This window comes from Pseudophryne corroboree, chromosome 4, assembly GCF_028390025.1.
Source record: "Pseudophryne corroboree isolate aPseCor3 chromosome 4, aPseCor3.hap2, whole genome shotgun sequence".
Classification (NCBI taxonomy): domain Eukaryota; kingdom Metazoa; phylum Chordata; class Amphibia; order Anura; family Myobatrachidae; genus Pseudophryne; species Pseudophryne corroboree.
The window spans coordinates 217,501-237,993 of record NC_086447.1 but is presented as its reverse complement, the minus strand read 5'-3'; the positions used below and the strand labels follow the sequence as shown (position 1 = coordinate 237,993).

The 20,493-nt window shown below is 45.6% G+C and overlaps 1 protein-coding gene across 1 annotated transcript in view; it reads left to right on the top strand.

Annotated features, from left to right (window-relative positions):
- Window positions 1–20,493, top strand: part of CGREF1 (cell growth regulator with EF-hand domain 1) — a 129,738-nt gene that overhangs the window by 51,974 nt on the left and 57,271 nt on the right. The window lies entirely within an intron of this gene.

Sequence of the window (20,493 nt, the reverse complement as noted above, 5' to 3'; positions counted from 1 at the left end):
ACTAAATACGGACGTTAAAATCTATGCAAAGCTTATTACCAATAGAATCAATCCCTTACTTCCGTTTCCTATACACCAAGATCAAGTTGGATTCGTGCCCGGTAGGCAAACCGCGGATAACACCAGAAGAATTATCAATGTCCTAGATGCCTTCTCTGTTTCGGATGTTCCTCTCATACTGCTTTCGTTAGACGTGGAGAAGGCATTTGAACGTCTACATTGGGTCTACCTTCAGACAGTACTGCGTAAATCTGTCTTTGATGGTAGGGCTTTGACCTCCATATCAGCATTATATTCTAACCTGACTGCTCGGGTGTTTGTGAATGGAATGCTTTCCCCGACCTCTCAGATTTCAAATGGTACCCGCCAAGGCTGCCCTCTATCCACTCTAGTTTTTGCCCTTGCTATTGAACCTTTAAGCTGAGAAAATACAATCCACTGAGTCTATAAAAGGCTCGGAAATCTTTGGTAAGTCACATAAGGTCTGCCTATTCGCTGATGACGTTCTTCTTATATTGGGGGTAATTCAGAGTTGATCGCAGCAGAAAATTTGTTAGCAGTTGGGCAAAACCATGTGCACTGCAGGGGGGGGCAGATATAACATGTGCAGAGAGAGTTAGATTTGGGTGGGTTATATTGTTTCTGTGCAGGGTAAATACTGGCTGCTTTATTTTTACACTGCAATTTAGATTTCCGTTTGAACACACCCCACCCAAATCTAACTCTCTCTACACATGTTACATCTACCCCACCTGCAGTGCACATGGTTTTGCCCAGTTGCTAACAAATTTGCTGCTGTGATCAGGTCTGAATTAGGCCCATTAACCGGTCCAGTTCAGTCATCACAAAGTCTGCACATCGTGTTGTACGAATACTCCGAGGTGACCTATTATAAATTGAACAGTACCAAAACAGAGGCGCTTCCCATTAACTTTTCCTCTTTCCTTTTACTTTCTCTGAAAACCATTTATTCGTATGCATGGCAGGATAGAAGCCTTAAATATATGGGGGTTCAGAGCACCCCAAAGTGACCGACCTTATATCAGCCAACTACCCTCCTGTTCTATGCAAGATCTCCCAGTTGACCTCTGAATGATTGATGCGTCATGTGTCATGAACGGGGCTCATATGTATTTGTTCAGAACTATTCCTATACTTTTACCCAATCATTTATTGTCAACTTCCACTCTATTGTCACCAAATATGTTTAGGTAAGAAACTGAGATTAGCGCGACAGACGATGAACCTCCCTATATTGGACAGAGGTCCAGCGTATACTGACCTGCATGCCTACCAGCTAGCCTGCATCTTCTCCCAGATGGGAGCTTGGTCTACTCACCACATTCCCAAGTTGTGGGTACAGTTAGAATGGGATTTTCTTTCCCCTTAAGTGTCATATTGTGTCTGTCAGTTAATGATGGCAAATCCTTTACGGTACAATCTACCCAAAAAGCGTGGTTGGAAGTGGTGTCCCAATTAGATAACGTTTCCCTTCCCTCCTCTGATCTTATGCTACGTGGTCTTGCTTGCCTCATTCCAGAGTTATGGCTCAATATTTGGATATCCCAAGGGATTATGGGTCTAATTCAGACTTGATCGCTCACTAGCGTTTTTTGCAGCGCTGCGATCAGGTCAGAACTGCGCATGTGTATGCACCGCAATGTGCAGGTGCGTCATGCGGGTACAAAGCGGTTCATTGCTCTGCGATGGGTTTTATGATCGCACAGGCGATCGCAAATAGATTGAAAGGAAGAGGGCATTTGTGGCCGGCAACTGACTGTTTTCAGGGAGTGGTTGGAAAAACGCAGGCGTGTCCAGGCGTTTGCAGGGCGGGTGTCCGACGTCAATTCTGGCCCCGGACAGGCTGAAGTGATCGCAGCGGCTGAGTAAGTCCTGGTCTGCGCTGAGACTGTAGCTCTGCTACATATGGGATCGCACACTTACACAGCTACAATACACTCCCCAGTGGGTGGCGACTATCTGATCGCTGGACTGCAAAAAATCGCCTGTCGGCGATCAGGTCTGAACTACCCCTTATGTCACTCAATGGGGTACTGTGGGGTACTGTGGGGTACTGTGGCAGGTTCTCTACTTTCGTTTACTCAACTTCAATCGTAGTTTTTCTTACCCTGTAGGAATTCTATACATTTTTACAATTAAGAAATTGGTTCATGGAGACTACATCGTCCCCTCATAGACAAACCTCTATTCCTACATTTATCCGAGAAATAATAATTAAAAAGGAGAGCAGAGGAGGTATATCCCGGAGGTACAACGTTATTGGTACCTCTCGAGTATCAGGGAAACTCTCCTTCCGCTGGAAATGGGAGGCAGATCTTACGTGTACAGTGTCGGAGGAGGAATGGAAAGTCGTATTTCAGTCATGTTTCTTCCATGTGTCGAGGTGCATGTCCCATAGAGAACTGTTGTGTGAACTCATTGGTGGTCATTCCGAGTTGTTCGCTCGGTAAATTTTTTCGCATCGCAGCGATTTTCCGCTTAGTGCGCATGCGCAATGTCCGCACTGCGACTGCGCCAAGTAAATTTGCTATGCTGTTAGGTATTTTACTCACGGTTTTTTCTTCGTTCTGGTGATCGTAATGTGATTGACAGGAAGTGGGTGTTTCTGGGCGGAAACAGGCCGTTTTATGGGTGTGTGCGAAAAAACGCTACCGTTTCTGGGAAAAACGCGGGAGTGGCTGGAGAAATGGAGGAGTGTCTGGGCGAACGCTGGGTGTGTTTGTGACGTCAAACCAGGAACGACAAGCCCTGAACTGATCGCAGATGCCGAGTAAGTCTGGAGCTACTCAGAAACTGCTAAGAGGTGTGTAGTCGCAATTTTGAGAATCTTTCGTTCGCAATTTTAATATGCTAAGATTCACTCCCAGTAGGCGGCGGCTTAGCGTGTGCAAAGCTGCTAAAAGCAGCTTGCGAGAGAACAACTCGGAATGAGGGCCATATACCGCTTATATGTTACACCTGTGTGTCTACGTGCCATGAAACCCTCCACCTGTAATTGTGCTGGTGACATTGTGGGAACGTTACCTCCTCTTCACTGGGCTTGTTCCGCACTTCTCAATCTCTGGCAGGTCTGACGTTTCCTTTATTTCTAGAGTTTTAGGATTCTATATAGCCCCACACCCAGGATCAGCCATCCTCCACCGACACAGCCCCACACCCAGGATCAGCCAACCTCCACCGACACAGCTCCACACCCAGAATCAGCCATCCTCCACCGACACAGCCCCACACCCGGGATCAGCCATCCTCCACCGACACAGCCCCACACCCAGGATCAGCCATCCTCCACCGACACAGCCCCACACCCAGGATCAGCCAACCTCCACCGACACAGCCCCACACCCGGGATCAGCCATCCTCCACCGACACAGCCCCACACCCGGGATCAGCCATCCTCCACCGACACAGCCCCACACCCAGGATCAGCCATCCTCCACCGACACAGCCCCACACCCAGGATCAGCCATCCTCCACCGACACAGCCCCACACCCAGGACCAGCCATCCTCCACCGACACAGCCCCACACCCAGGATCAGCCATCCTCCACCGACACAGCCCCACACCCAGGATCAGCCATCCTCCACCGACACAGCCCCACACCCAGGATCAGCCATCCTCCACCGACACAGCCCCACACCCAGGATCAGCCATCCTCCACCGACACAGCCCCACACCCGGGATCAGCCATCCTCCACCGACACAGCCCCACACCCGGGATCAGCCATCCTCCACCGACACAGCCCCACACCCGGGATCAGCCATCCTCCACCGACACAGCCCCACACCCGGGATCAGCCATCCTCCACCGACACAGCCCCACACCCGGGATCAGCCATCCTCCACCGACACAGCCCCACACCCGGGATCAGCCATCCTCCACCGACACAGCCCCACACCCGGGATCAGCCATCCTCCACCGACACAGCCCCACACCCGGGATCAGCCATCCTCCACCGACACAGCCCCACACCCGGGATCAGCCATCCTCCACCGACACAGCCCCACACCCGGGATCAGCCATCCTCCACCGACACAGCCCCACACCAGCCATCCTCCACCGACACAGCCCCACACCCAGGATCAGCCATCCTCCACCGACACAGCCCCACACCAGTCATCCTCCACCGACACAGCCCCACACCCAGGATCAGCCATCCTCCACCGACACAGCCCCACACCCAGGATCAGCCATCCTCCACCGACACAGCCCCACACCCAGGATCAGCCATCCCCCACCTACACAGCCTCACACCCGGGATCAGCCATCCTCCACCGACACAGCCCCACACCCAGGATCAGCCATCCTCCACCGACACAGCCCCACACCCAGGATCAGCCATCCTCCACCGACACAGCCCCACACCCAGGATCAGCCATCCTCCACCGACACAGCCCCACACCCAGGATCAGCCATCCTCCACCGACACAGCCCCACACCAGTCATCCTCCACCGACACAGCCCCACACCCAGGATCAGCCATCCTCCACCGACACAGCCCCACACCAGTCATCCTCCACCGACACAGCCCCACACCCAGGATCAGCCATCCTCCACCGACACAGCCCCACACCAGTCATCCTCCACCGACACAGCCCCACACCCAGGATCAGCCATCCTCCACCGACACAGCCCCACACCAGTCATCCTCCACCGACACAGCCCCACACCCAGGATCAGCCATCCTCCACCGACACAGCCCCACACCCAGGATCAGCCATCCTCCACCGACACAGCCCCACACCAGTCATCCTCCACTGACACAGCCCCACACCCAGGATCAGCCATCCTCCACCGACACAGCCCCACACCCAGGATCAGCCATCCTCCACCGACACAGCCCCACACCCAGGATCAGCCATCCTCCACCGACACAGCCCCACACCAGCCATCCTCCACCGACACAGCCCCACACCCAGGATCAGCCATCCTCCACCGACACAGCCCCACACCAGTCATCCTCCACCGACACAGCCCCACACCCAGGATCAGCCATCCTCCACCGACACAGCCCCACACCCAGGATCAGCCATCCTCCACCGACACAGCCCCACACCCAGGATCAGCCATCCTCCACCGACACAGCCCCACACCAGCCATCCTCCACCGACACAGCCCCACACCCAGGATCAGCCATCCTCCACCGACACAGCCCCACACCCAGGATCAGCCATCCTCCACCGACACAGCCCCACACCCAGGATCAGCCATCCTCCACCGACACAGTCCCACACCCAGGATCAGCCATCCTCCACCTATATTGTGGTGACCGGTCACCTAACGATTGTTATATACTGGGCCATATCCTCATATCAGCTAACGTATTAATCGTTCGTCACTGGCGCACATCGACAATTCCGCAATTAGCAGCTATTGAAGGTGCAGGACATTCTCATTATGAACTGGAAACTACTGGGGCGCCATATTGTACCTCCGCCTCCAGCCCTCTGCAGGTTACTTCTATTGACTCTAATAATCCTTCCTCTTCTCTAGACTCCGATGTGTCATTCTCTAAGGTCTGGCGTATTCTGAGACTTCACGAGGACCTAAATGTTATTTATTCAAACCCGTATTTACTCAGCACTGTATTATATAAATCTGTAACAAATTGTTATCATTTATGGTGACTTCATATGGACCTTTGTACTACGATCTGTTCCATATTCAGTGCCTGTACCTCGATTTCCTTCCCTCGTCTTGTTTTTTGTACAAACGCCCTATTTTTGTCCAATTGTAAAACCTGAATAAAAAAAAAATCAATATTTAAATGCATAACAACGCCCCAATATCATCTGAGGGTGTGAGCGTCTGTAATAACGCACGCTCCTGCCCAACTTTCTGCATCTCCTTTGATTCATCATGAGCAGCTGGATCTGAGTCTGCTGCCTGTAAGTCTGAGCTTGCCGCTCTGCAACCAGATTCTGCCGCCAGCAGACAATTCAGCAAACTCCAAACGTCCTCCATATGTCCCTGCTTCTCAGCTGGTTACCCTAAACAATGCATACCATTCCCTGGGCTCCTTGCCCATACACAGGAATTAATGCCCACTTTATAGTGTGCACAGCTTGCAAGATACACATATACACATATCTACTGCTGTTTAAAGGTTCACACTCACCACTTATGCGCAGTTCCGACCCGATCGCTGCGCTGTGATAAACTGCATCGAGCGGTCGGATCGGAATGACGTAATTAAACGTACACTCTGACGCTGATGCAGATAGTGGCCTCCTACCAGATAGAATGGTCTACTAGGAAAAGGGAGAGAAATGCACATGAGCCACATGGAAACCTTCAGCGTCTCCGGAGAGAAGTCCTCCTGGCTCCAGGGTGGTCCAATCTCCCCCCACCGTGACTCCACTATCTGCAACACATGTCTGTGTGAGTCTGTATACAGTATGTGTGAGTAGGTATACAGTATGTGTGTGTGAGTGTGTATACAGTATATATGTGTGAGTCTGTATACAGTATGTGTGTGAGTCTGTATACAGTATGTGTGTGTGAGTCTGTATACAGTATGTGTGTGTCTGTATACAGTATATATGTGTGAGTCTGTATACAGTATGTGTGAGTCTGTATACAGTATGTGTGTGAGTCTATATACAGTATGTGTATGTCTGTATACAGTATATATGTGTGAGTCTGTATACAGTATGTGTGAGTCTGTATACAGTATACAGTATGTGTGTGTGAGTCTGTATACAGTATGTGTGTGTGAGTGTGTATACAGTATATATGTGTGAGTCTGTATACAGTATGTGTGTGAGTCTGTATACAGTATGTGTGTGTGAGTCTGTATACAGTATGTGTGTGTCTGTATACAGTATATATGTGTGAGTCTGTATACAGTATGTGTGAGTCTGTATACAGTATGTGTGTGAGTCTATATACAGTATGTGTATGTCTGTATACAGTATATATGTGTGAGTCTGTATACAGTATGTGTGAGTCTGTATACAGTATACAGTATGTGTGTGTGAGTCTGTATACAGTATGTGTGTGTGAGTGTGTATACAGTATATACGTGTGAGTCTGTATACAGTATGTGTGTGAGTCTGTATACAGTATGTGTGTGAGTGTGTATACAGTATGTGTGTGTGAGTGTGTATACAGTATGTGTGAGTCTGTATACAGTATGTATGTGTGAGTCTGTATACAGTATGTGTCAGTCTGTATGTGTGTGTGAGTCTGTATACAGTATGTGTGTGTGAGTCTGTATACAGTATGTGTGTGTGAGTGTGTATACAGTATATATGGGTGAGTCTGTATACAGTATGTGTGTGAGTCTGTATACAGTATGTGTGTGAGTGTGTATACAGTATGTGTGTGTGAGTCTGTATACAGTATGTGTGAGTAGGTATACAGTATACAGTATGTGTGTGTGAGTCTGTATACAGTATGTGTGTGTGAGTGTGTATACAGTATATATGTGTGAGTCTGTATACAGTATGTGTGTGAGTCTGTATACAGTATGTGTGTGAGTGTGTATACAGTATGTGTGTGTGAGTCTGTATACAGTATGTGTGAGTCTGTATACAGTATGTGTGAGTAGGTATACAGTATGTGTGTGTGAGTGTGTATACAGTATATATGTGTGAGTCTGTATACAGTATGTGTGTGAGTCTGTATACAGTATGTGTGTGTGAGTCTGTATACAGTATGTGTGTGTGAGTCTGTATACAGTATGTGTGTGTCTGTATACAGTATATATGTGTGAGTCTGTATACAGTATGTGTGAGTCTGTATACAGTATGTGTGTGAGTCTATATACAGTATGTGTATGTCTGTATACAGTATATATGTGTGAGTCTGTATACAGTATGTGTGAGTCTGTATACAGTATACAGTATGTGTGTGTGAGTCTGTATACAGTATGTGTGTGTGAGTGTGTATACAGTATATATGTGTGAGTCTGTATACAGTATGTGTGTGAGTCTGTATACAGTATGTGTGTGTGAGTCTGTATACAGTATGTGTGTGTGAGTCTGTATACAGTATGTGTGTGTCTGTATACAGTATATATGTGTGAGTCTGTATACAGTATGTGTGAGTCTGTATACAGTATGTGTGTGAGTCTATATACAGTATGTGTATGTCTGTATACAGTATATATGTGTGAGTCTGTATACAGTATGTGTGAGTCTGTATACAGTATACAGTATGTGTGTGTGAGTCTGTATACAGTATGTGTGTGTGAGTGTGTATACAGTATATATGTGTGAGTCTGTATACAGTATGTGTGTGAGTCTGTATACAGTATGTGTGTGAGTGTGTATACAGTATGTGTGTGTGAGTCTGTATACAGTATGTGTGAGTCTGTATACAGTATGTATGTGTGAGTCTGTATACAGTATGTGTCAGTCTGTATGTGTGTGTGAGTCTGTATACAGTATGTGTGTGTGAGTCTGTATACAGTATGTGTGTGAGAGTGTGTATACAGTATATATGTGTGAGTCTGTATACAGTATGTGTGTGAGTCTGTATACAGTATGTGTGTGAGTGTGTATACAGTATGTGTGTGTGAGTCTGTATACAGTATGTGTGAGTAGGTATACAGTATACAGTATGTGTGTGTGAGTCTGTATACAGTATGTGTGTGTGAGTGTGTATACAGTATATATGTGTGAGTCTGTATACAGTATGTGTGTGAGTCTGTATACAGTATGTGTGTGAGTGTGTATACAGTATGTGTGTGTGAGTCTGTATACAGTATGTGTGAGTCTGTATATAGTATGTATGTGTGAGTCTGTATACAGTATGTGTCAGTCTGTATGTGTGTGTGAGTCTGTATACAGTATGTGTGTGTGAGTCTGTATACAGTATATATGTGTGAGTCTGTATACAGTATGTGTGTGAGTCTGTATACAGTATGTGTGTGTCTGTATACAGTATATATGTGTGAGTCTGTATACAGTATGTGTGAGTCTGTATACAGTATGTGTGTGAGTCTGTATACAGTATATATGTGTGAGTCTGTATACAGTATGTGTGAGTCTGTATACAGTATGTGTGTGTGAGTCTGTATACAGTATGTGTGTGTCTGTATACAGTATATATGTGTGAGTCTGTATACAGTATGTGTGTGTCTGTATACAGTATGTGTGTGTGAGTCTGTATACAGTATGTGTGTGTCTGTATACAGTATATATTTGTGAGTCTGTATACAGTATGTGTGTGTCTGTATACAGTATGTGTGTGTGAGTCTGTATACAGTATGTGTGTGTCTGTATACAGTATATATATGTGTGAGTCTGTATACAGTATGTGAGTATGTATACAGTATGTGTGTGTGAGTCTGTATACAGTATATATGTGGGAGTCTGTATACAGTATACAGTATGTGTGTGTGAGTCTGTATACAGTATGTGTGTGTGTGAGTCTGTATACAGTATATATGTGGGAGTCTGTATACAGTATACAGTATACAGTATGTGTGTGTGAGTCTGTATACAGTATGTGTGTGTGAGTCTGTATACAGTATGTGTGAGTCTGTATACAGTATGTATGTGTGAGTCTGTATACAGTATGTGTGAGTAGGTATACAGTATACAGTATGTGTGTGTGAGTGTGTATACAGTATGTGTGTGTGAGTCTGTATACAGTATGTGTGTGTCTGTATACAGTATATATGTGTGAGTCTGTATACAGTATGTGTGAGTCTGTATACAGTATGTGTGCGTGAGTCTGTATACAGTATGTGTGTGTCTGTATACAGTATATATGTGTGAGTCTGTATACAGTATGTGTGAGTCTGTATATAGTATGTGTGAGTCTGTATACAGTATGTGTGTGTGAGTCTGTATACAGTATGTGTGTGTCTGTATACAGTATATATGTGGGAGTCTGTATACAGTATACAGTATGTGTGTGTGAGTCTGTATACAGTATGTGTGTGTGAGTCTGTATACAGTATGTGTGAGTCTGTATACAGTATGTATGTGTGAGTCTGTATACAGTATGTATGTGTGAGTCTGTATACAGTATACAGTATGTGTGTGTGAGTCTGTATACATTATGTGAGTCTGTATACAGTATACAGTATGTGTGTGTGAGTCTGTATACAGTATGTATGTGTGAGTCTGTATACAGTATGTGTCTGTATACAGTATATATGTGGAGTCTGTATACAGTATGTGTGTGTCTGTATACAGTATATATGTGTGAGTCTGTATACAGTATGTGTGAGTCTGTATACAGTATGTGTGTGTGAGTCTGTATACAGTATGTGTGTGTCTGTATACAGTATATATGTGGGAGTCTGTATACAGTATACAGTATGTGTGTGTGAGTCTGTATACAGTATGTGTGTGCAAGTCTGTATACAGTATGTGTGTGTGTGTGTGTGTGTGTGTGTGTGTGTGTGAGTCTGTATACAGTGTGTGTGTGTGTCTGTACAATATGTGTGTGTGAGTCTGTATACAGTATGTGTGAGTCTGTATACAGTATACAGTATGTGTGTGAGTCTGTATACAGTATGTATGTGTGAGTCTGTATACAGTATGTGTGTGTCTGTATACAGTATATATGTGTGAGTCTGTATACAGTATGTGTGTCTGTATACAGTATACAGTATGTGTGTGTGAGTCTGTATACAGTATGTGTGTGTGAGTCTGTATACAGTATGTGTGAGTCTGTATACAGTATGTATGTGTGAGTCTGTATACAGTATGTGTGAGTCTGTATACAGTATACAGTATGTGTGAGTCTGTATACAGTATGTGTGTGTGAGTCTGTATACAGTAGGTGTGTGTGTATATACAGTATGTGTGAGTCTGTATACAGTATACAGTATGTGTGTGTGAGTCTGTATACAGTATGTGTGAGTCTGTATACAGTATGTATGTGTGAGTCTGTATACAGTATGTGTGAGTCTGTACACAGTATACAGTATGTGTGTGTGAGTCTGTTTACAGTATGTGTGTGTGAGTCTGTATACAGTATGTGTGTCTGTGTGAGTCTGTATACAGTATGTATGAGTCTGTATACAGTATGTGTGAGTCTGTATACAGTATGTGTGTGTGAGTCTGTATGCAGTATGTGTGTGTTAGTCTGTATACCGTAGGTGTGTGTGAGTGTGTATACAGTATGTGTGAGTGTGTATACAGTATACAGTATGTGTGTGTGAGTCTGTATACAGTGTGTGTGTGTGTGTGTGTGTGTGTGTGTATATCTGTGTACAGTATGTATGTGTGAGTCTGTGTACAGTGTGTATGTGTGAGTCTGTGTACAGTATGTGTGTCTGTATACAGTATGTGTCTGTGTGAGTCTGTATACAGTATGTGTGTGAGTCTGTATACAGTATGTGTGAGTCCGTATACAGTATGTGTGTGTGTGTGTGTGTGTGTGAGTCTGTATACAGTATGTATGTGTGAGTCTGTATACAGTATGTGTCTATGTGAGTCTGTATACAGTATGTGTGAGTGTGTATACAGTATACAGTATGTGTGTGAGTCTGTATACAGTATGTGTGTGTGTGTGTGTGTGTGTATATATCTGTGTACAGTATGTATGTGTGAGTCTGTGTACAGTATGTATGAGTCTGTGTACAGTATGTGTGAGTCTGTATACAGTATGTGTCTGTGTGAGTCTGTATACAGTATGTGTGTGAGTCTGTATACAGTATGTGTGAGTCCGTATACAGTATGTATGTGTGTGAGTCTGTATACAGTATGTGTGAGTCTGTATACAGTATGTATGTGTGAGTCTGTATACAGTATGTGTCTGTGTGAGTCTGTATACAGTATGTGTGTGAGTCTGTATACAGTATGTGTGTGTGTGTCTGTGTACAGTTTGTATGTGTGAGTCTGTGTACAGTATATATGTGTGAGTCTGTGTACAATATGTGTGTGTGTGTGTGTGTGTGTGTGTGTGTGTCTGTGTACAGTATGTATGTGTGAGTCTGTGTACAGTATGTATGTGTGAGTCTGTATACAGTATGTATGTGTGAGTCTGTATACAGTATGTGTCTGTGTGAGTCTGTATACAGTATGTGTGTGAGTCTGTATACAGTATGTGTGTGTGTGTGTGTGTGTGTGTGTGTGTCTGTGTACAGTATGTATGTGTGAGTCTGTGTACAGTATGTATGTGTGAGTGTGTACAGTATGTGTAAGTCTGTATACAGTATGTGTCTGTGTGAGTCTGTATACAGTATGTGTGAGTCTGTATACAGTATGTGTGAGTCCGTATACAGTATGTGTGTGTGTCTGTATACAGTAGGTGTGAGTCTGTATACAGTATGTGTGAGTCCGTATACAGTATGTGTCTGTGTGAGTCTGTATACAGTATGTGTGAGTCTGTATACAGTATGTGTGAGTCCGTATACAGTATGTGTCTGTGTGAGTCTGTATACAGTATGTGTGAGTCTGTGTACAGTATGTGTGAGTTTGTATACAATATGTATGTGTGAGTCTGTGTACAGTATGTGTGAGTCTGTATACAGTATGTGTCTGTGTGAGTCTGTATACAGTATGTGTGAGTCTGTATACAGTATGTGTGAGTCCGTATACAGTATGTGTGTGTGTGTGAGTCTGTATACAGTATGTGTGAGTCTGTGTACAGTATGTGTGAGTTTGTATACAGTATGTATGTGTGAGTCTGTATACAGTATGTGTGTGAGAGTCTGTATACAGTATATGTGTATACAGTATATATGTGTGAGTCTGTATACAGTATGTTTGTGTGAGTCTGTATACAGTATGTGTGTGTGAGTCTGTATACAGTATACATGTGTGAGTCTGTATACAGTATGTGTGAGTCTGTATACAGTATATATATGTGAGTCTGTATACAGTATGTGTGTGAGTCTGTATACAGTATGTGTGTGTGAGTCTGTATACAGTATGTGTGAGTCTGTGTACAGTATGTGTATGTGTGAGTTTGTATACAGTATGTATGTGTGAGTCTCTATACAGTATGTGTGTGAGAGTCTGTATACAGTATATATGTATACAGTATATATGTGTGAGTCTGTATACAGTATATATGTGTGAGTCTGTATACAGTATGTATGTGTGAGTCTGTGTACAGTATATGTGAGTCTGTATACAGTATGTGTGTGTGTGAGTCTGTATACAGTATGTATGTGTGAGTCTGTATACAGTATGCGTGTGTGAGTCTATATACAGTGTGTGTGTGTGTCTGTATACAGTATGTGTGTGTGAGTCTGTATACAGTATGTGTGAGTCTGTATACAGTATGTATGTGTGAGTCTGTATACAGTATGTGTCAGTCTGTATGTGTGTGTGAGTCTGTATACAGTATGTGTGTGTGAATCTGTATACAGTGTGTGTGTGTGAGTCTGTATACAGTAGAGATGAGCGCCTGAAATTTTTCGGGTTTTGTGTTTTGGTTTTGGGTTCGGTTCCGCGGCCGTGTTTTGGGTTCGACCGCGTTTTGGCAAAACCTCACCGAATTTTTTTTGTCGGATTCGGGTGTGTTTTGGATTCGGGTGTTTTTTAAAAAAAACACTAAAAAACAGCTTAAATCATAGAATTTGGGGGTCATTTTGATCCCATATTATTATTAACCTCAAAAACCATAATTTCCACTCATTTTCAGTCTATTCTGAATACCTCACACCTCACAATATTATTTTTAGTCCTAAAATTTGCACCAAGGTCGCTGGATGACTAAGCTAAGCGACACTAGTGGCCGACACAAACACCTGGCCCATCTAGGAGTGGCACTGCAGTGTCACGCAGGATGTCCCTTCCAAAAAACCCTCCCCAATCAGCACATGACGCAAAGAAAAAAAGAGGCGCAATGAGGTAGCTGACTGTGTGAGTAAGATTAGCGACCCTAGTGGCCGACACAAACACCGGGCCCATTTAGGAGTGGCACTGCAGTGTCACGCAGGATGTCCCTTCCAAAAAACCCTCCCCAATCAGCACATGACGCAAAGAAAAAAAGAGGCGCAATGAGGTAGCTGACTGTGTGAGTAAGATTAGCGACCCTAGTGGCCGACACAAACACCGGGCCCATTTAGGAATGGCACTGCAGTGTCACGCAGGATGTCCCTTCCAAAAAACCCTCCCCAAACAGCACATGACGCAAAAAAAAATAAAAGAAAAAAGAGGTGCAAGATGGAATTGTCCTTGGGCCCTCCCACCCACCCTTATGTTGTATAAACAAAACAGGACATGCACACTTTAACCAACCCATCATTTCAGTGACAGGGTCTGCCACACGACTGTGACTGATATGACGGGTTGGTTTGGACCCCCCCCAAAAAAGAAGCAATTAATCTCTCCTTGCACAAACTGGCTCTACAGAGGCAAGATGTCCACCTCATCATCACCCTCCGATATATCACCGTGTACATCCCCCTCCTCACAGATTATCAATTCGTCCCCACTGGAATCCACCATCTCAGCTCCCTGTGTACTTTGTGGAGGCAATTGCTGCTGGTCAATGTCTCCGCGGAGGAATTGATTATAATTCATTTTAATGAACATCATCTTCTCCACATTTTCTGGATGTAACCTCGTACGCCGATTGCTGACAAGGTGAGCGGCGGCACTAAACACTCTTTCGGAGTACACACTTGTGGGAGGGCAACTTAGGTAGAATAAAGCCAGTTTGTGCAATGGCCTCCAAATTGCCTCTTTTTCCTGCCAGTATAAGTACGGACTGTGTGACGTGCCTACTTGGATGCGGTCACTCATATAATCCTCCACCATTCTTTCAATGGTGAGAGAATCATATGCAGTGACAGTAGACGACATGTCCGTAATCGTTGTCAGGTCCTTCAGTCCGGACCAGATGTCAGCATCAGCAGTCGCTCCAGACTGCCCTGCATCACCGCCAGCGGGTGGGCTCGGAATTCTGAGCCTTTTCCTCGCACCCCCAGTTGCGGGAGAATGTGAAGGAGGAGATGTTGACAGGTCGCGTTCCGCTTGACTTGACAATTTTCTCACCAACAGGTCTTTCAACCCCAGCAGACTTGTGTCTGCCGGAAAGAGAGATCCAAGGTAGGCTTTAAATCTAGGATCGAGCACGGTGGCCAAAATGTAGTGCTCTGATTTCAACAGATTGACCACCCGTGAATCCTTGTTAAGCGAATTAAGGGCTCCATCCACAAGTCCCACATGCCTAGCGGAATCGCTCCGTGTTAGCTCCTCCTTCAATGTCTCCAGCTTCTTCTGCAAAAGCCTGATGAGGGGAATGACCTGACTCAGGCTGGCAGTGTCTGAACTGACTTCACGTGTGGCAAGTTCAAAGGGCATCAGAACCTTGCACAACGTTGAAATCATTCTCCACTGCGCTTGAGACAGGTGCATTCCACCTCCTATATCGTGCTCAATTGTATAGGCTTGAATGGCCTTTTGCTGCTCCTCCAACCTCTGAAGCATATAGAGGGTTGAATTCCACCTCGTTACCACTTCTTGCTTCAGATGATGGCAGGGCAGGTTCAGTAGTTTTTGGTGGTGCTCCAGTCTTCTGTACGTGGTGCCTGTACGCCGAAAGTGTCCCGCAATTTTTCTGGCCACCGACAGCATCTCTTGCACGCCCCTGTCGTTTTTTAAATAATTCTGCACCACCAAATTCAAGGTATGTGCAAAACATGGGACGTGCTGGAATTTGCCCATATTTAATGCACACACAATATTGCTGGCGTTGTCCGATGCCACAAATCCACAGGAGAGTCCAATTGGGGTAAGCCATTCCGCGATGATCTTCCTCAGTTGCCGTAAGAGGTTTTCAGCTGTGTGCGTATTCTGGAAACCGGTGATACAAAGCGTAGCCTGCCTAGGAAAGAGTTGGCGTTTGCGAGATGCTGCTACTGGTGCCGCCGCTGCTGTTCTTGCGGCGGGAGTCCATACATCTACCCAGTGGGCTGTCACAGTCATATAGTCCTGACCCTGCCCTGCTCCACTTGTCCACATGTCCGTGGTTAAGTGGACATTGGGTACAACTGCATTTTTTAGGACACTGGTGAGTCTTTTTCTGACGTCCGTGTACATTTTCGGTATCGCCTGCCTAGAGAAGTGGAACCTAGATAGTATTTGGTAACGGGGGCACACTGCCTCAATAAATTGTCTAGTTCCCTGTGAACTAACGGCGGATACCGGACGCACGTCTAACACCAACATAGTTGTCAAGGCCTCAGTTATCCGCTTTGCAGCAGGATGACTGCTGTGATATTTCATCTTCCTCGCAAAGGACTGTTGGACAGTCAATTGCTTACTGGAAGTAGTACAAGTGGGCTTACGACTTCCCCTCTGGGATGACCATCGACTCCCAGCAGCAACAACAGCAGCGCCAGCAGCAGTAGGCGTTACACGCAAGGATGCATCGGAGGAATCCCAGGCAGGAGAGGAATCGTCAGAATTGCCAGTGACATGGCCTGCAGGACTATTGGCATTCCTGGGGAAGGAGGAAATTGACACTGAGGGAGTTGGTGGGGTGGTTTGCGTGAGCTTGGTTACAAGAGGAAGGGATTTACTGGTCAGTGGACTGCTTCCGCTGTCACCCAAAGTTTTTGAACTTGTCACTGTCTTATTATGAATGCGCTGCAGGTGACGTATAAGGGAGGATGTTCCGAGGTGGTTAACGTCCTTACCCCTACTTATTACAGCTTGACAAAGGGAACACACGGCTTGACACCTGTTGTCCGCATTTCTGTTGAAATACCTCCACACCGAAGAGCTGATTTTTTTGGTATTTTCACCTGGCATGTCAACGGCCATATTCCTCCCACCGACAACAGGTGTCTCCCCGGGTGCCTGACTTAAACAAACCACCTCACCATCAGAATCCTCCTGGTCAATTTCCTCCCCAGCGCCAGCAACACCCATATCCTCCTCATCCTGGTGTACTTCAACACTGACATCTTCAATCTGACTATCAGGAACTGGACTGCGGGTGCTCCTTCCAGCACTTGCAGGGGGCGTGCAAATGGTGGAAGGCGCATGCTCTTCACGTCCAGTGTTGGGAAGGTCAGGCATCGCAACCGACACAATTGGACTCTCCTTGTGGATTTGGGATTTCGAAGAATGCACAGTTCTTTGCTGTGCTTTTGCCAGCTTGAGTCTTTTCATTTTTCTAGCGAGAGGCTGAGTGCTTCCATCCTCATGTGAAGCTGAACCACTAGCCATGAACATAGGCCAGGGCCTCAGCCGTTCCTTGCCACTCCGTGTGGTAAATGGCATATTGGCAAGTTTACGCTTCTCCTCCGACAATTTTATTTTAGGTTTTGGAGTCCTTTTTTTACTGATATTTGGTGTTTTGGATTTGACATGCTCTGTACTATGACATTGGGCATCGGCCTTGGCAGACGACGTTGCTGGCATTTCATCGTCTCGGCCATGACTAGTGGCAGCAGCTTCAGCACGAGGTGGAAGTGGATCTTGATCTTTCCCTAATTTTGGAACCTCAACATTTTTGTTCTCCATATTTTAATAGGCACAACTAAAAGGCACCTCAGGTAAACAATGGAGATGGATGGATACTAGTATACAATTATGGACGGACTGCCGAGTGCCGACACAGGTAGCCACAGCCGTGAACTACCGTACTGTACTGTGTCTGCTGCTAATATAGACTGGTTGATAAAGAGATGTCGTAGTATGTATGTATGAAGAAGAAAGAAAAAAAAACCACGGTTAGGTGGTATACAATTATGGACGGACTGCCGAGTGCCGACACAGAGGTAGCCACAGCCGTGAACTACCGTACTGTACTGTGTCTGCTGCTAATATAGACTGGTTGATAAAGAGATGTCGTAGTATGTATGTATGAAGAAGAAAGAAAAAAAAACCACGGGTAGGTGGTATACAATTATGGACGGACTGCCGAGTGCCGACACAGAGGTAGCCACAGCCGTGAACTACCGTACTGTACTGTGTCTGCTGCTAATATAGACTGGTTGATAAAGAGATGTCGTAGTATGTATGTATAAAGAAGAAAGAAAAAAAAACCACGGTTAGGTGGTATACAATTATGGACGGACTGCCGAGTGCCGACACAGAGGTAGCCACAGCCGTGAACTACCGTACTGTACTGTGTCTGCTGCTAATATAGACTGGTTGATAAAGAGATGTAGTAGTATGTATGTATAAAGAAGAAAGAAAAAAAAACCACGGTTAGGTGGTATACAATTATGGACGGACTGCCGAGTGCCGACACAGAGGTAGCCACAGCCGTGAACTACCGTACTGTACTGTGTCTGCTGCTAATATAGACTGGTTGATAAAGAGATGTCGTAGTATGTATGTATAAAGAAGAAAAAAAAAAAAAACCACGGTTAGGTGGTATACAATTATGGACGGACTGCCGAGTGCCGACACAGAGGTAGCCACAGCCGTGAACTACCGTACTGTACTGTGTCTGCTGCTAATATAGACTGGTTGATAAAGAGATGTCGTAGTATGTATGTATGAAGAAGAAAGAAAAATAAACCACGGTTAGGTGGTATACAATTATGGACGGACTGCCGAGTGCCGACACAGAGGTAGCCACAGCCGTGAACTACCGTACTGTACTGTGTCTGCTGCTAATATAGACTGGTTGATAAAGAGATGTCGTAGTATGTATGTATAAAGAAGAAAGAAAAAAAAACCACGGTTAGGTGGTATACAATTATGGACGGACTGCCGAGTGCCGACACAGAGGTAGCCACAGCCGTGAACTACCGTACTGTACTGTGTCTGCTGCTAATATAGACTGGTTGATAAAGAGATGTAGTAGTATGTATGTATAAAGAAGAAAGAAAAAAAAACCACGGGTAGGTGGTATACAATTATGGATGGACTGCCGAGTGCCGACACAGAGGTAGCTACAGCCGTGAACTACCGTACTGTGTCTGCTGCGACTGGATGATAAATAATGATATAAAAAATATATATATATCACTACTGCAGCCGGACAGGTATATATATTATATAATGACGGACCTGCTGGACACTGTCTGTCAGCAGAATGAGTTTTTTATAGAATAAAAAAAAAAACACCACACAAGTGAAGTCACACGACGAGTGTTTAACTTTTTCAGGCAATCACAATATAGTATACTACTTACTATACTGGTGGTCAGTGTGGTCAGGTCACTGGTCAGTCACACTGGCAGTGGCACTCCTGCAGCAAAAGTGTGCACTGTTTAATTTTAATATAATATGTACTCCTGGCTCCTGCTATAACCTATAACTGGCACTGCAGTGCTCCCCAGTCTCCCCCACAATTATAAGCTGTGTGAGCTGAGCACAGTCAGATATATAATATATACATAGATGATGCAGCACACTGGGCTGAGCAGTGCACACAGATATGGTATGTGACTGTCTTGTACTCCTGGCTCCTGCTATAACCTATAACTGGCACTGCAGTGCTCCCCAGTCTCCCCCACAATTATAAGCTGTGTGAGCTGAGCACAGTCAGATATATAATATATACATAGATGATGCAGGCATGCAGCACACTGGGCTGAGCAGTGCACACAGATATGGTATGTGACTGAGTCACTGTGTGTACCGTTTTTTTAAGGCAGAGAACGGATATATTAAATAAAACAACTGCACTGTCTGGTGGTCACTGTGGTCGTCAGTCACTAAACTCTGCACTCTCTTCTACAGTATCAGCCTCAGGTCAATCTCTCTCTCTTTCTCCTAATCTAAATGGAGAGGACGCCAGCCACGTCCTCTCCCTATCAATCTCAATGCACGTGTGAAAATGGCGGCGACGCGCGGCTCCTTATATAGAATCCGAGTCTCGCGAGAATCCGACAGCGTCATGATGACGTTCGGGCGCGCTCGGGTTAACCGAGCAAGGCGGGAAGATCCGAGTCGCTCGGACCCGTGAAAAAAAACATGAAGTTCGTGCGGGTTCGGATTCAGAGAAACCGAACCCGCTCATCTCTAGTATACAGTATGTATGTGTGAGTCTGTATACAGTATATATGTGTGTGTGTCTGTATACAGTATATATGTGTGAGTCTGTATACAGTATATATGTGTGAGTCTGTATACAGTATATATGTGTGTGTGTCTGTATACAGTATGTGTCTCTTGCAGGAGATGTACCCTGTAGACACCATCAGCGCTGGCGCTGTGTAAAGCAGAATAATAGGTAGCGCAGGTGGAGTCTTCCTCTGTTTGCCTGGTGTGTTTATTTTCTGGGCGTTTATGGCATAGTGCACTGCCAGCTCACACACTGTCTCCATACAGAATGCTGCAGATTAGGGATCATTAGTGTGTGTGTATATATATATATATATATATACACACACAGCACAGGATGTTTGAGAGGGTAATAAATGTACAGGGAGAGGGCGAGTCAGCCTCCCCTGTCATGTCTGGGGGCTCAATGACACCATTCCCGGGGCTTGTGGCCCACGCCTCTGCTGCTCGGTGGTACCAATCCCAGCACTGAGCACGGCGGGCGGGGCGGTGATAATTTACAGGACCACACCCTCCACGCCTCCCACCCGGGTGATGAAATGTCTAGGGCCACTGTATCATGTCTCGCCCCTCTTGCAGAC